The sequence below is a fragment of the Drosophila tropicalis genome, unplaced genomic scaffold, assembly GCF_018151085.1.
Source record: "Drosophila tropicalis isolate 14030-0801.00 unplaced genomic scaffold, ASM1815108v1 contig_756, whole genome shotgun sequence".
In the NCBI taxonomy this organism is placed as follows: Eukaryota; Metazoa; Arthropoda; class Insecta; order Diptera; family Drosophilidae; genus Drosophila; species Drosophila tropicalis.
The window spans coordinates 20,142-38,427 of record NW_027173243.1 but is presented as its reverse complement, the minus strand read 5'-3'; the positions used below and the strand labels follow the sequence as shown (position 1 = coordinate 38,427).

Below are 18,286 nucleotides of genomic sequence, written 5' to 3'. Positions count from 1 at the left end.
AATCGATCCGAATTTACCCGTAATCCTCACGCATACTCCAGCCTCGGTGATCAATGACTCGACCGGCAGGCAAATGGCATCTGGATCGTCGATGATGACGGCAGAGTTCCTTCGGTGTCCCTCGAAGATCCGACTGCCGAAAATTCTCATCCCGGTTGGGAATCCAATTATTCGGCCGTCCAGGTCTGTGTGGGGCTCCTGCAGCAACGCAAAGGAGTGGCCAAGGTCACGCATACGCACACCGATATCGATGCACGCAACGCGACCCCGACCACAATTGGCTTGGATGAAACTAAACATTGTTAATGTCTAGCTGCAAACCTCGCCTCCTTGGCAGCGAACAACGGGCAGTCCATCGAAAGCATCAGATGCCCTGATGGTCTACCATTAAAGCGACAATTCCGGCAGTCCACCGGGTTGTCGCACTTCCGGACTTTGTGTCCTTTTTGTCCGCATCGGAAGCATGTATCTTCCTTTGCCCCACACTTGGACACCTTGTGGTCGTAACTTGCGCATCTGTGGCATACATGGGTTCTTTCTATCCAATGGAACCTGTAGCTGAACCAATCGATGTAGAACCTGTCGCTACCTTCCAGTAGGGCCGCTGCCGAGTCGTCTACCTCGATGGTGACGTTGACTCTTTTGTCCTCCTGCGCAATCCAAGGCTTAGACACTATGTGTACTGCCTTCTTGAAAGACTCTACCGTCATCTCCTTGAAGTTGCCTTCATAAAGCAGCTTCATGAAGGCCTCCGGGGTATGCTTCTTGTTTAAGCCTATCACCCTGAGTGAAGGCCTTGCCGCTTTATTTTGCCGTACGTTAAGGCCAACTTCTGCGAACTTCTTGTTCGCTACCACCCGCTTTAGCTCGCCTACCGACGGCGTGCGGATCACAGCGCCTCCGCTCTTGAGCACGCGTACTTCATGTACACGCACTCCAAGCGTCGGTGCGACCTCCTTCATCACCCGTTCGGCTACCTGCTTACTCGACACGTTCGGGTCCCGACTCGTGACCACCGCGGACCACGTCTCAGCTGGCTTGCTGAAGCGTGGTGCGGCGACCGGCACTCCGGGGACGGGGACAACGGGAGCAGCTCTGGCGGTGACCGCGGGGAAGGCAGCGTGGTATGCAGCAGTATGCATAGCCACGGGTGCAGCAACGGGGGTAGCAACATGTGTGGTGGGCGGCTGTGCAGCAGGTTTGCTCGCTGCCGCTTCCAACAAAGCATTCCTGAGGGTTAGCGATGTCGCCAACTCCTCCAGTCGTCTGATGGCAGACGATAACTGCATCGCAGCTAGTGGCTCCATGCCAACCATGGCATTTCTTATGGCTTGCCCTGAGGCGCCAATCTCTGCAAGAATTGCAGACGAGCCACTGGCGACGATTCGCCAAGCTCCACTTCGCGGCATTTCCGTCTCGGAGACGGCTGGTCCAGCGGGAGGACTCTCAGCATCAACGGGCGAGGCAACGGCAGCCTTCCGTTTGGCTGGCTTCACGGGCGGAACGGCGGGGGCGGGCATGGACACGCTGTCCAAGTGCGGCTTCTTGGCGACGGGAGCAACTTGCTCAAGCACCGGCGACGAACGCGCCGAGCGAGCCTTTGCCTTGCGGGCCTTCTTTCCTCGCTTTGAGACGACAAGCGTCATCTCCGCGCCCGATTCGTCCAAGGTGTCACTAGCGGTGACTCCCATGGACTCCGCGGCCGACTCAACGCCCGACGCAGCGCTGCGGGCGCTTTCAACAGCGCTGGAAGCGCTCATCACGCTGATGGCGCTTCCACTACGCTTCATCAAGCCGTTCATAATGACGGCTCTCCACGAATTTTCGTGGCACGAAAAAATTCGAAAAAATTTTTCGTGTCACGCACGAACTATCGGCTCACGACAATCGGCTCACGCACGAGTCCGATCACGCACGCCGAATTTTGCACTTGGCCCTTTTAGCGAGGGCACACTGTACTATCACTCTTATCGAGTGTCCACTGTACTGGAGCACGTGCTCACACACACACTCGCACTGTCACTCACACGCACAGTCAACTGGTAAACAAGTTACCGTTGCTTGTTCGCTTAATCCACTTGTTTACTCCAAGTAAACACTTTACCGTTTAATCGGCGTCTCCGTTTTACACTCGCGTTCGAATTTCGCTACTCCGCGATACGACCGCACGCAACAACAGTCAAAACAAGACTGAGTAGATAGGGACAGTAGGAATCTCGTTAATCCATTCATGCGCGTCACTAATTAGATGACGAGGCATTTGGCTATTTTTTTTTTTTTTTTTTTTTTTTTGATCGCTAAGGAAGGAAATCTTCTAAAGATACGAGCAAACCTTTATGGAAAAATCTCGCATGCACGATTCACTGTGTCATCAGAACAATTAAGTTCTACAGTGCCTACGTACTAAAACCACCTCAATTCTATAGATGTGCGATGTTTGTACCTTTTTAGGTGTTATGCCAAGGTAGCAGGCAAAAATATAAGAAGCTAGAGTATGATACGCCTAGCTCTCGTATACCCAGCACAATACATGAAGTATTTGAATGACGTCACTCCGCCGTTCACTGCTCTGACGCTAATGATTTTGCTATCATTAGCGGTGAGGAGGTCCTTTGCTATCAATCGTTTGACCGACTGACCGCTCCAGACTCCTCTCCAGTTGAGTGTGACGGAGTGAAACTCGATGTCACCTGTCGCTCCGAAAGATCGCCGCAGTTGTGATCTTATGTCAGCTCTGTCGTACCTTTCAACCTTACGCTGATGCGCTTGGTCTAAGGAATGTCCGTCTGTCACCACCTGGATGTCAATCACATAAATGTGATTCTGTCGGATTCCCACCAGGTCCGGTTTATTTAACCCCGAGTCGCAATGCAGACTTGGTTCGACATGGACAACGCAGCCTCTGCCTTCAAGCCCCCGCTTGACGGCATTTACTACGCTGTTGTGTCTAGCTACCCGCCTCCCATGCGTACGATAGCATTTTTGCAAGATGTGGTTTGTTGTCTCGGGAGCATCACATCCTGCACGACACCGTCTCTCCAATTCGTGCCTTCCCCTCGTCGTACGAGACTTAGAGGGTAGGGCATTTATCCGCAATTTGACACCGTGTAAATATTCCTTTCCTGTTAGCAAGCGCGTGGGCTGACTCACCCATCCATGTTGCGGGCCATAGTGACCCGCTTCACGGAGACCGCAACCATCAACAGACATGTACAACCTGTTTGCAAAATACGAGTCAATCTCTGGACGCGAAACCAGCTGCACATTTTCCGCCTTTAATCTATCTCGAGCCCTTTGCATTTCGCCGTCAATGAAAGAGCTAGCTACCTCGGATTGTTCGAGGTGGGGCCATTTTATATTGCTCAATCGCTTCAGACGCAGCATCGGCGCTATCCATCTAACTGACGGAATCCCGAGACCCCCACAAGTGTGGGGGGCGTGAAAGAAAGCAACTGGTACATCCAGCGGGAGGTCTAACCACCTCCTCACGAATTGCCGTACCAATCTGTCACATTTTCTTAAGACGCCTATCATCACACTCCCAAGTGTTAGTTGGTGATAGAGTTGTGGGATAAGGACAGTCTTAAGTGCAAACAACTTCTGTTGTGGTTTCAGGGGGGCTCTCGATAATCTTAATAGCTTCGGACCGAGGTCGTCTGCTGGACTATATCGAGCCCGCCCATCCGCAGTGAACCGGATTCCTAAATACTTCCACTCTTCAGTACGCTTCAATGAAGGACACTCGCGCTCACCTACACGAAAGCTCCGTCGTTCAACGACAGTACACTTTTGCTTGGCTTGCCCCTTTATACTGATAGTGAAACACTTGTCAGAATTCAGGGTGAGTCCCACGGAGGCCAAAAAGCCTACCGTGGTGTCCAACAATTTCTGAAGCCCCATCGGAGTTTCCGCAAATAGCACCAGATCATCTGCGAACGCTGCCGCGCTTGTCATGGTATTTCCGACTTTGGCACCAATCTCTTTGGGGTAAGACCTAAGTAACCTGTCAATGACAAGATTAAATAGCAAGGGAGATAGAGGATCGCCCTGCTTGACGCCTCTCGCTGGTATGAAAACCTCTGATCTCCATCCTGCCCCATTGAGGGAGGTACCGCCGCCCTTATACTGTTCTTCTATGAAGCTGACAAAATTTGCTGGAGCACCATAGGCCTGTAAGGTGTTGATAATGGCCCGGTGTGATACTGAGTCAAAAGCCTTGCTGACATCCACCGCCGCAAGGTAACATGACTTCCACCTTAAATGATGCTCCCGCAAAATAAGATCAACCATCGTCGCATTATCAGCGCACCCATCGGTAGGTAGGAAACCGCGCTGCCTTGGATCCCAATTGACTTTAGAAGCCAGCCGAGAAGCCAGAACAGCGTTTAATTGCCTGACCAAAACCGAGGGGACTGTTATTGGACGATAGTCTTGCGGTCGATTTGCCGTCACAGTCTTCGGGATAAAGATAGTTCTGGCCAGCCGGGTAGAGTATGGTATTTTGCCGCACCAGAGAATTAGGTTCATTATGCGTAGCATAATGCCCGACGGTACACTTCTGAATGTTCGTGGAGTGATACCATCAGGACCCGGAGCACTTGACAACTTTAATTTATTTTCCCTCAGGTCACGTGGCGTAATTGCTGACCAAACTGTCTCAAGCGAATGTTCCATATGGAACCTCGTGTTATCGCAAGAGCATGTGCTGGGATTTGTCATTATTTGTCTCCAATAGGGCTCCATAATTTCTTGGTTTGGCATAACCGACTCATCTGTTCCATCAAGCAAGGATCTAATGCATCTCCCAGTGTTCTTATCCCAACGACGCTGAACCTGTGCGTATTCTTGTTGTCTTAACTGTCTCCTATTACGAGGTCTCCGAGGAGGTCTCGCACTGATGGTGTGTGGTTCATTTGGTGGTGGAAATATATCAAGGAGATAGTTGGATAAGCATTGGAGAGTGGTTTCCTTCCCTACGGTCTGCGCACTATCTACGATAGATTGCAAGACCTGGGCTCTCCACCGGGGATTACATTCTACGGGGCTATAGCCCCGCAGTATCCGCATGATTTCCCAGTTCGACTGTTCTTCTGATGGATTGATTGGTTGCGCTTCCGACGATGATACTTGGTGGTGTCGCTCGATTAAACTAGGGCGACGCTGTGAGGTATTTGAGTCCAACGCTTCTGGGGTGTGAGTAGATTGCCCTCTTATCTGCTCCAATTTTTCCTTATATTCACCCCTCTTCCGAAAACACTTGATTGCTTCGGAGCTACGGTGAGTAAATACTTCCGCTAGCTTTTTATTAGGAAATCTCAAATTACCACTTGCTTCGAGCTCCACCTCCTTTCTCGCCATCATCCACGCTTCTTCCTCACTCCATCGGAGTTTTACATCTTCACGTTGACGTTGTGTATCTAATTCGTCTCTGTGTTGATGTGACATGTGAACTCCGAGCCCTCTTCTGCTACTAAAGAGGCGCCCACATACTGTACAGGGAATCTCGCTAGCGAGGTTAACCACTGCTATAGCCTCTCTCGGTTGGTCCCCAGGACTAGTTGTCACTGAAGTTGTTGTGTTATAATTTATCCGAGGCACAGTATTTCGAGATTCACCAACTTGTTCTTGGCTCAAGGGGCTGGTAACCCCAAGAGTTGCTCCGCCGCTCGAATTAGCTACCGATAGAAACCTAGAATCTAGGAATTTATCAGCACCCAGGAAGCACCACGAGGAGGTTTCGAGTCGACTTGATCTGACTAACGACTTATGAATTACAGTGTTTAAAACACCCCTTCTGCGCTTATCAGACCCTGCTTCCCTTAAGAGAGTCATAGTTACTCCCGCCGTTGACCCGCGCTTACTTGAATTTCTTCACTTTGACATTCAGAGCACTGGGCAGAAATCACATTGTGTCAACACCCGCTAGGGCCATCACAATGCTTTGTTTTAATTAGACAGTCGGATTCCCCAAGTCCGTGCCAGTTCTGAATTGATTGTTAATTGATAATCGTTATAATTTAAAAGAACTAATTAAAATTAATTAGTATTCTTAAAAATTTTAGCAAGAAAGTTCCACAATTGGCTACGTAACTAACTATCCGGGGAACAAATAACTATCATAAATGATAGAAACTCTATTTACCCAGAACGAGCACATAAACCATGTTATTGTTTCCCAATCAAGCCCGACTATCTCAATCTTCAGAGCCAATCCTTATCCCGAAGTTACGGATCTAATTTGCCGACTTCCCTTACCTACATTATTCTATCGACTAGAGACTCTTCACCTTGGAGACCAGCTGCGGATATTGGTACGGCCTGTTGAGAAGTTTGCGTATCCCCACCATAAATTTTCAAGGTCCGAGGAGAAAATATCGACACAACAGTATATGTCATGCTCTTCTAGCCCATCTACCATATCTCTCTGCGAAAGACTTCCATGGTAGTACGGCTATAAAACAGAAAAGAAAACTCTTCCGATACCTCTCGACGGCTTCTTTATGGTCGTTCCTGTTGCCAGGATGAGCACGAGGCCCATATTTAATAACAAACGGATACTCAACAGGTTACGGAATTGGAACCGTATTCCCTTTCGTTCAAAATTATTCAAGTGTTTTACTTTAGATTAATTTATTTGACATATTTAAAACTTGAAAATTTTCGGCTTTCGCCTTGAACTTAGGACCGACTAACTCGTGATCAACCACTGTTCACACGAAACCCTTCTCCACTTCAGTCCTCCAAGGTCTCATTCGATTATTTGCTACTACCACCAAGATCTGTACCAATGGCGGCTCCATGCAGGCTTACGCCAAACACTTCTAAGCACACCATTGTACCTTCCTACTCACTAAAGTTTCAAAATTTATATTATAAATAATATAAATCATCTACTTTAGCGGTAATGTATAGGTATACAACTTAAGCGCCATCCATTTTAAGGGCTAGTTGCTTCGGCAGGTGAGTTGTTACACACTCCTTAGCGGATTTCGACTTCCATGATCACCGTCCTGCTGTTTTAAGCAACCAACGCCTTTCATGGTTTCTGTATGAGTTGTTAATTTGGGCACCGTAACATTACGTTTGGTTCATCCCACAGCGCCAGTTCTGCTTACCAAAAGTGGCCCACTGGGCACAATATATCATAACCTTAAACTTCATATCAAGAAAGTTAAGGTTCTTACCCATTTAAAGTTTGAGAATAGGTTAAGATCGTTTCGACCCTAAGGCCTCTAATCATTCGCTTTACCAGATAAGATTATTTTATATAACATTTAAATGCACCAGCTATCCTGAGGGAAACTTCGGAAGGAACCAGCTACTAGATGGTTCGATTGGTCTTTCGCCCCTATACTCAATTCTGACAATCGATTTGCACGTCAGAACTGTTTCGGTCTTCCATCAGGGTTTCCCCTGACTTCAACCTGATCAAGTATAGTTCACCATCTTTCGGGTCACAGCATATATGCTCAAGGTACGTTCCAGTTAGAGGTATAAATAATATAAATATCATTATACATAACTATATAGAACGCCCCGGGATTGTGTTAATTAACTATAAATAGTTAAAAAACTAATCCCATTATTAGTCAAGTTAATTATGCTATTAGGTTTATATCCCAATAACTTGCACATATGTTAGACTCCTTGGTCCGTGTTTCAAGACGGGTCCCGAAGGTATCCTGAATCTTTCGCATTGTTAATCATACAAGTGCATATAATAAACACAGAAAATCAATGATAATCATGCTATTATATAATTCCGAAAAATTAACGCACTGTATTCATATAAATCTATCAACACTTTATCAAATTAATGACATTTATTCTATGTTAAAATGCAAGCAAAATAATTTAAATAAACTATAAGTCATATTTTATGATAAATTTGGTTCATGTTAATAGATTACAATGTCCTTATATGGAAAAAATGCACACTATTATTATAATATTATTGAAATATTACAACTCTAATGATGAATTTTCCATAATGGATATTCAGGTTCATCGGGCTTAACCTCTAAGCAGTTTCACGTACTATTTAACTCTCTATTCAGAGTTCTTTTCAACTTTCCCTCACGGTACTTGTTTACTATCGGTCTCATGGTTATATTTAGTTTTAGATGGAGTTTACCACCCACTTAGTGCTGCACTATCAAGCAACACGACTCTTTGGAAACACCATCTAGTAATCATTAACGTTATACGGGCCTGGCACCCTCTATGGGTAAATGGCCTCATTTAAGAAGGACTTAAATCGTTAATTTCTCATACTAGAATATTGATGCTCCATACACTGCATCTCACATTTGCCATAAAGACAAAGTGACTTAGTGCTGAACTATTTTCTTTTCGCTCGCCGCTACTAAGAAAATCCTTGTTAGTTTCTTTTCCTCCCCTAATTAATATGCTTAAATTCAGGGGGTAGTCCCATATGAGTTGAGGTTGTATATACACACAAATATATTATTAAATATATTAAAACCATTGTAAATTTCTAATTTAAGTGAAGAATAATATTATGACAATTGTTTTTCATTTCATATCATTAATAAGAGGCAATTCTAGATTAAAATTTTATATTTTTTATGCTAAACATTCCTCAGTATCATTTGATTTGAAAAAGAAAATTATACATCTTCATTTTTCTCATACATATGAGAGCCAATGTGTTTCAATTATTATTAATATTATGAATATACATATATATATATATCCAATAATATACCATATGCTTTAATATTTCGTAAAATACTAAAACAACTTATTTAGCATAGTCTTACAACCCTCAACCATATGTAGTCCAAGCAGCACTCTAAAATTAATTAAAGTACCATAACAGCATGGACTGCGATATGCGTTCAAAATGTCGATGTTCATGTGTCCTGCAGTTCACACGATGACGCACAGTTTGCTGCGTTCTTCATCGACCCATGAGCCGAGTGATCCACCGCTTAGAGTGATTAATAAATTGTTTGTTTATTTCATTACGTCAATAATATTTTTATTGAAAGAAATTAAAAATACACCATTTTACTGGCATATATCAATTCCTTCAATAAAATCTTAACCCAAACGAATGCTGCGAAATGTCTTAGTTAACATAAATGATTGAATACTGGACTTGATAATTTATAAAAGATGATAAATTTTGTAAGCGATCAAATTATGTAAAACGTTAACCTTAAATGCAGGTACAACATTGTACATTTGGGATGTTGCTTTAACCATTGAATGCCCAAACCAATAATGGCCAATACAATACGCAACGCCTGTATATTATGGTACATATACACGCAAATAAATAAGATATACAAAAATCATTTTCAATCTCCGATCGGAATACATAATTTTTATTTATGGCTGGCAAAACACCATAATTTAAAGAGTTTTAGCATATTTTGCTACCGTCCGTCAATTGTTGTTTAATTTTATACTCTTTTTTTTTTATCCTTGGGTAAATAGGATAGAATTTAGTTCTTATGCTCTCATCTTTAATTTCATTTTCATCTTATATATCTTATAATAATTTGGAATTTATTTATTTTAATAACGGTTGGAAAATACAATAATGATCCTTCCGCAGGTTCACCTACGGAAACCTTGTTACGACTTTTACTTCCTCTAAATAATCAAGTTCGGTCAACTTTTGCGAAACAACCGTAACACGCAAGGCGTCACAGTGATCACGTCCGGAGACCTCACTAAATAATTCAATCGGTAGTAGCGACGGGCGGTGTGCACAAAGGGCAGGGACGTAATCAATGCGAGTTAATGACTCACACTTACTAGGAATTCCAAGTTCATGTGAACAGTTTCAGTTCACAATCCCAAGCATGAAAGTGGTTCAGCGGTTTACCCGGACCTCTCGGTCTAGGAAATACACGTTGATACTTTCATTGTAGCGCGCGTGCAGCCCAGGACATCTAAGGGCATCACAGACCTGTTATTGCTCAATCTCATTATTGCTAGACGCAATTTGTCCATTTAAGAAGCTAGTGTCCTTATAATGGGACAAACCAACAGGTACGGCTCCACTTATATAAACACATTCAAACACAATAAACATTTTACTGCTACCATGAATGAAGGCAATATAAGCTTCAACACCATAATCCTGAAGATATCTATTTAATATATTTGAGTCTCGTTCGTTATCGGAATTAACCAGACAAATCACTCCACGAACTAAGAACGGCCATGCACCACCACCCATAGATTCGAGAAAGAGCTATCAATCTGTCTTACACACTTATGTTCGGACCTGGTAAGTTTTCCCGTGTTGAGTCAAATTAAGCCGCAGGCTCCACTCCTGGTGGTGCCCTTCCGTCAATTCCTTTAAGTTTCAGCTTTGCAACCATACTTCCCCCGGAGCCCAAAAGCTTTGGTTTCCCGGGAAGCGACTGAGAGAGCCATAAAAGTAGCTACACCCAATTGCTAGCTGGCATCGTTTATGGTTAGAACTAGGGCGGTATCTGATCGCCTTCGAACCTCTAACTTTCGTTCTTGATTAATGAAAACATCTTTGGCAAATGCTTTCGCTTAAGTTAGTCTTACGACGGTCCAAGAATTTCACCTCTCGCGTCGTAATACTAATGCCCCCAAACTGCTTCTATTAATCATTACCTCTTGATCTGAAAACCAATGAAAGCAGAACAGAGGTCTTATTTCATTATCCCATGCACAGAATATTCAGGCATTTGAAGCCTGCTTTAAGCACTCTAATTTGTTCAAAGTAATTGTACCGGCCCACAAAAACACTCGATGAAGAGCACTAATGTAGGTTTTTAAATAGGAGGAATATATAAAAAAGTACAAGTACTTAATTACATATAAGAACTCCACCGATAATACGCTTACATACATAAAGGTATAGTACTAACTACAAATGTATGTTGTACTACCCGTATGAAGCACAAGTTCAACTACGAACGTTTTAACCGCAACAACTTTAATATACGCTATTGGAGCTGGAATTACCGCGGCTGCTGGCACCAGACTTGCCCTCCAATTGGTCCTTGTTAAAGGATTTAAAGTGTACTCATTCCAATTACAGGGCCTCGGATATGAGTCCTGTATTGTTATTTTTCGTCACTACCTCCCCGAGCTGGGAGTGGGTAATTTACGCGCCTGCTGCCTTCCTTAGATGTGGTAGCCGTTTCTCAGGCTCCCTCTCCGGAACCGAACCCTGATTCCCCGTTACCCGTTGCAACCATGGTAGTCCTAGATACTACCATCAAAAGTTGATAGGGCAGACATTTGAAAGATCTGTCGTCGGTACAAGACCATACGATCTGCATGTTATCTAGAGTTCAACCAATATAACGATCAATTGATCGCTTGGTTTTAGTCTAATAAAAGCACACGTCCCAAAAGGTCCGTGTTTTAATTGCATGTATTAGCTCTAGAATTACCACAGTTATCCAAGTAACTGTTAACGATCTAAGGAACCATAACTGATATAATGAGCCTTTTGCGGTTTCACTTTTAATTCGTGTGTACTTAGACATGCATGGCTTAATCTTTGAGACAAGCATATAACTACTGGCAGGATCAACCAGAATAATGTTATTATTTAATGTGTTGTTAAAAACATGAATATATGAATTTAGACAAACGCATATTTTAAAATATTTAAAGATACTTGACAATATTATATATTTTTCAATAAAATAAAATATATTATTTGTGGTAACATTTTACGAATACGGCCAAAATTTAATAGCGTTCATTTTCGTTTTTCATTAATTGTATAAATTTTCAATAATAATGATCAAAAATATCTTTATTTTTACACTTACAAAATATATAATCACATTTGCTTTAATTTTGTTTATTTTCAAATAAAATAAACATTTGTATTTTGATATTAAATTTAAAATTTAAATAGAAATTGATATTTAATGTGTGATTTTATATATTAAGTAAAACCATCACTCAAATTTAATGTGACGAATGTTTTTTAATTATAAGGAAAAGTTAATTCAATAAAAATGACTTGATTTTAATAAAAAAAAAATAATAATTTTGCTCTATATAAAAGATCAATTAGTTAATTTGCGAACATAACAAGATTTATGACGCAATTCTCATATTTACCTTTTTATATAAAAAGGTTAAAGATTATGAACAATTAAACTAAGAACTAATTTAATGCTCATAATCTTTATTTTGTATTAACGATAAATCCAAATATAACCAGTGAATAAACTTCAGCAGAGAGAACGCTCCTAAGACCGTTTCATCATACACCTTGGAATACCTTGGTAGGCTTTTTCATTATCTTTTTATTTGATATATTAAATTTGAAGTAGAGCATAACCTTCAATTAGTCTGAACAACCACTGTTCATCATGAGTAGGTTTTGTGCCACGCTTTCTCGAAATCGCCCATTTATGTTTGAAGGTACCACTCAACAATAATTTTTCATATGTATTTTTATAAATACCATTAAACTTCATTATAATATATAAATAAATTGACATTGCCGATTATAAATGCATAAGACATATGTATTTGAGAACTGTACCGATATTACATATGACTGACCATGCTCGACATCACACCACCTAAGTAGGTTTTGTGCCACGCTTTCTCGAAATCGCCCATTTATGTTTGAAGGTACCACTCAACAATAATTTTTCATATGTATTTTTATAAATACCATTAAACTTCATTATAATATATAAATAAATTGACATTGCCGATTATAAATGCATAAGACATATGTATTTGAGAACTGTACCGATATTACATATGACTGACCATGCTCGACATCACACCACCTAAGTAGGTTTTGTGCCACGCTTTCTCGAAATCGCCCATTTATGTTTGAAGGTACCACTCAACAATAATTTTTCATATGTATTTTTATAAATACCATTAAACTTCATTATAATATATAAATAAATTGACATTGCCGATTATAAATGCATAAGACATATGTATTTGAGAACTGTACCGATATTACATATGACTGACCATGCTCGACATCACACCACCTAAGTAGGTTTTGTGCCACGCTTTCTCGAAATCGCCCATTTATGTTTGAAGGTACCACTCAACAATAATTTTTCATATGTATTTTTATAAATACCATTAAACTTCATTATAATATATAAATAAATTGACATTGCCGATTATAAATGCATAAGACATATGTATTTGAGAACTGTACCGATATTACATATGACTGACCATGCTCGACATCACACCACCTAAGTAGGTTTTGTGCCACGCTTTCTCGAAATCGCCCATTTATGTTTGAAGGTACCACTCAACAATAATTTTTCATATGTATTTTTATAAATAAATATTTTCAATACTGATAAAATTTTTTCATTATAAATGATAATAAATAATCCATATTATGAATTTTACATATGACATGAATGTTCATACATATGCATATATATGATATTGTTCCCATTTATGGGCAAAATTTATATTTTTAATATTAAGTAAAATTTTTTTCATTATAAATGGATAATAAATAAATGCCATACGTTATGGACATGTTTTACATATGATATGAGATATTGATGCAAAAGCATATTGCTGTTTATAACGGTTTATGATGTTAAATTTTTTCATATAAATCAATAACAAAAAATCCCTACGTTATAATTTTATAATACGAATATTATACCAAAAGATGAATATAATATGGACTAAGCCCAATGATATTCAAATTTTTTCATATAAATGATAATAAATAAATCCCATACGTTATGAATTTTTCATATGATAGTCCCGTCATAATTGCCTTTCCCATATGATTGGCCAGCCAATCAGAGGTACCTTTTAATAAACTCTACAAAAAGTGGTGCATACTTCTAGGCAGTGCCAGGAAAAAATAAACTTGCTGCATACTTGCGGGCTGTGGCTGCCGCAATGGATAAAATGGACTTGCCATCCACATCAAATCAGAGACCGACTTGGCAGCGAGTCAAGTCAAAGGTGAACCCAGAGGGAAAGGGACCGACCACCGTCAAGCTGGCGAGGGTTTCTTCTAAGAAAATGAGTGGAAACGACGACGAGGATTCCAGCTCATCAGGCACAGAACCTGGAGAAGTGAAGCGGAAAGTGCCTTTACGCAAGAGAGACCCGAGGGCAAAGACCGGGCAAAACGAGGCCAATAGCTTTTCCCTGCTTTCCGATGACAACGATGAAGACATCGACATTGATGACGAGCCAGTTCCTGAGCCAGAGGTTGAGGTCCCAACTGCGATGGTGAGAAAAATAAAACCGCCACCAATCTTCATTCCCGAGGTGGATAACATCAAGGCGTTCATAGCAGATGTCACCTCTGTCATTGGGAGTAATAAGTTCATATACAAGGCTGGTCGTGACGGACGCGTCAGAATCAACCTTGAGGAGAAGGAAAGCTTCCACAAGCTAAAATCGTACCTGATAAATAACCAGGTTAGATTCCAGACGTTCCAGCCGAAGGATGAGCGTGCCTATCGGATTGTCATCAAGGGTCTCCATCACACCACTGATCCGTTGGATATTAAGGAAGCTCTGCGTGCTCAAGGACATAATGTTCGAGGAGAACAAGTCAAAAACGGACTACGGCGCAACTCCAAGGAGCCGATGGCTATGTTTTTTGTTAATCTCGAGCCATCCAGCAACAACAAAGACGTGTTCAACATCAAACGCCTGTGCAGTTGTGTTGTTGCCATTGAGCCTCCTCGCAGGTCCATGGAAGTTCTCCAGTGCTTCCGCTGTCAAGGATTTGGACACACCCAAGGAGGAGGTTGCTACCTTGACTATGCCTGCGTCAATGGCAGGAACATTCGGCAGAATGCACGAAGGCAAAGAAGAACCACAAATGTGTCAATTGTAATGGCAATCACACAGCATCATATAAAGGGTGCAAGGTAACCAAAGGCCAAGGAGTTTCACCAGCCCAGGCAAAGGCCAGCTCTGCGGCCCACTCAGAGACCCACTCCACACCCGGTCTACAAAGGACCTACCATTGTACCTGGCATGACCTTCGCCAGTGTGGTTGGAGGCAACCAGCAGTCTGCCCAGTCGCAACCAGACCCAGTTCCCGCCGTCGTAGACCAGACACATGGAAGAATCAATAAGCTTGAGGCATTGATGGAGAGCATTATCGCTCAAATGTCAGCTCTGACACAGTTGATCACAAAGCTTATGGCCAATCAATGCAAATAAATCTTCATGTTGTCATCTGGAATGCGAACGGTCTGTGCAGGAACAGACCTGAGGTCGAGCTATACCTCAAATCAAAATTTGTGGATGTCTTACTAGTCTCTGAAACCCATTTTTCCTCCCTATCCTACTTCTCCATCAGTGGATACGACACCATTGCCACCAACCATCCCAATGGCACAGCGCGTGGCGGCGCCGCTGTCATTATCAGGAGTGGCATAAAATATGTGGAATTGCCCGCCTTTCAGGAGCCCTGGGCCCAATGCGCTCGGGTTAGAGTTACTTCCCCAACTGGAGACATCGTCTTGGCGGCTGCTTACTGTCCACCACGCCATCTGGTTGGACAAAATCTATTTGAAGATCTGCTGGATAGCCTTGGGAGCAGATTCATCATTGGAGGAGATTTCAACGCTAAACACACTTGGTGGGGATCCAGAATCGTCAATCCCAAGGGTAGGGCCCTGTATCAATGTGTTGTCGATAGAGGACTTGACTGTCATACGCCAGGTGAACCAACATACTGGCCCACGGATCCGAATAAAATCCCGGACGTTCTGGATATAGCCATATCCAAGGGGATTGACAGGCGCAGGATTGAAGTCTCCAATGACCTCGACCTGTCTTCAGATCACTGTGGAGTCAAGCTCCTGATAAACATGCCAGCCAGCACCAACTCGAAGAGAAGAAGACTTTTCAGGCGGAATACCAACGTTGAGGTCTACCAATCTTGGCTTCAGAGGAACCTGGATCCAAGCATTGAGATCTCCTCGAAAGAAGACCTGGAGGAAGCAGTTGAACTGCTTAACACCGAAATCCACAATGCCGTGACCCAGGCAACACCACCTCTAAGGCCCTCAAGAAATATACCTCGTCGAGATGACTTCCTTTGGTCTCCGGAAGTGACGGCTATGGTAGCGGAAAAGCGGCGACTCCGACGAGTCTGGCAGAGTTCACGCAATCCAAGGGATAAAACTGAGCTAAACAGATCGGCCAAAGCTTTAAAGGAACTGCTGTACACTCTCCGCAAGCAGTCTCTGGAAAATTTCCTTGAGAATGTTGAACCTGGTGACCAGCAACATAACCTGTGGAGGCTAACCAATGGACTAAAAAGGCCCACCAGTAGAAAAGAGCCTGTTAAAAGAGCCGATGGTACCTGGTGCCGATCAGACAGCGACAGGGCAAATGCCTTCGCCACCCACTTGTCTGATGCGTTTACCCCGTTCAGCAGATGCACCCAGGCAGAGGCCCAGCAAACAGAGGATTTCCTGGACGTTCCATGCCAAATGGCCCTTCCCATCCAAGCCGTTCAAATGGATGAGCTGCTGGAAGAAATCTCCAGACTGAAGGTTTCCAAGTCCCCGGGATACGACGGAATCGACGTACCATCGATTAAAGCGCTACCTGAAGAAGGCATACAATTTCTTCTCACCATTGCAAACCAATGCTTCCAGTTAGGACACTTCCCCACCCAGTGGAAGTGCGCCGAAATCATACTAATCCCGAAACCTGGGAAACCTGCAGCCAATCTCGCCTCTTATCGTCCGATAAGTCTGTTGGCCGTATTCTCCAAAGTAGTTGAAAGACTACTTTTGCGTAGATTGCGACCAATAATGGACGAGGCCGGTTTGATCCCGGATCACCAGTTTGGCTTCAGGGAATGTCATGGCACGCCAGAACAATGTCATCGGATTAACAACAAAATTCTGGAAGCATTTGAGGAGAGGAAATATTGTACGGCAGCCTTCCTCGATGTAAAACAGGCATTCGACAGAGTGTGGCACACAGGCCTGCTGTACAAGCTAAAATCCCTGTTCCCGGCACCTATATATGGACTCCTCAAATCCTATCTTCTTGGGAGGAGCTTCTACGTAAGATGTGGCGATGCGAGGTCCGAGATTGAAGACATCAGAGCGGGTGTGCCCCAAGGTAGCGTGTTGGGCCCAGTTCTGTACACAATCTATACCGCTGACATGCCAGTCAGCTCGGATCACAGAATGCTAGTTGCCACTTATGCGGATGATACGGCATTTCTAGCGACGGATGAATCGCCATCGGAAGCCAGCAGTCTACTGCAAGGACAGCTTGACGAAACTAACCACTGGCTTGTCAGATGGAATATAATGGTGAATCCCGAAAAGTCTACGCACATTACTTTCACGATGAGACGAGGGATCTGTCCTCCAGTACTTATGGACAGCGCCTTTATTCCAGAGGCAAATGGAGTAAAATATCTTGGCCTACTTTTGGATAAAAGATTAACCTGGCGACCACATATCATGGATAAGAGGAAGATGCTCGACAAAAGGTTGAAGAAATACCTCTGGCTGATGGGTCGTAAATCCACACTAAGGCTACGTTTAAAACTACTTATCTACAAAACCATCCTAAAGCCAGTATGGACCTACGGGTCCCACTCTGGGGAGCCGCATGTCCAGCGTAAAATTATCCAAAGGTTCCAAAACAAAGCCCTGAGAGTATGTCCGATGCCAACTTTCGACGACCAATGCAGAGATCCACGGTACGCTGGAAATTCCATGGGTATCGGATGAAATTACAAGGCTGACGAGACCCACCTAGACCGCCTTGACAGGCCCTGAATCCTCTGGCCATTAACTGCTTGACAAAGCTCCACCACCAGACGTCTTAGAAGGCTCCACCCGTTCTCGAAATCGCCCATTTATGTTTGAAGGTACCACTCAACAATAATTTTTCATATGTATTTTTATAAATACCATTAAACTTCATTATAATATATAAATAAATTGACATTGCCGATTATAAATGCATAAGACATATGTATTTGAGAACTGTACCGATATTACATATGACTGACCATGCTCGACATCACACCACCTAAGTAGGTTTTGTGCCACGCTTTCTCGAAATCGCCCATTTATGTTTGAAGGTACCACTCAACAATAATTTTTCATATGTATTTTTATAAATACCATTAAACTTCAATATAATATATAAATAAACTGACATTGCCGATTATAAATGCATAAGACATATGTATTTGAGAACTGTACCGATATTACATATGACTGACCATGCTCGACATCACACCACCTAAGTAGGTTTTAAGCCACGCTTTCTCGAAATCGCCCAT

The 18,286-nt window shown here is 42.8% G+C and overlaps 2 non-coding genes across 2 annotated transcripts; both read right to left on the bottom strand.

Annotated features, from left to right (window-relative positions):
• Nucleotides 1-8,783: 8,783 nt before the first annotated feature.
• Nucleotides 8,784-8,962, bottom strand: LOC137579664 (5.8S ribosomal RNA). The gene has a single exon (XR_011032877.1). It is a non-coding gene; the product is annotated as a 5.8S ribosomal RNA (ribosomal RNA).
• Nucleotides 8,963-9,569: 607 nt separating this feature from the next.
• On the bottom strand, nt 9,570-11,564 carry LOC137579660 (small subunit ribosomal RNA). The gene has a single exon (XR_011032874.1). It is a non-coding gene; the product is annotated as a small subunit ribosomal RNA (ribosomal RNA).
• Nucleotides 11,565-18,286: the final 6,722 nt, after the last annotated feature.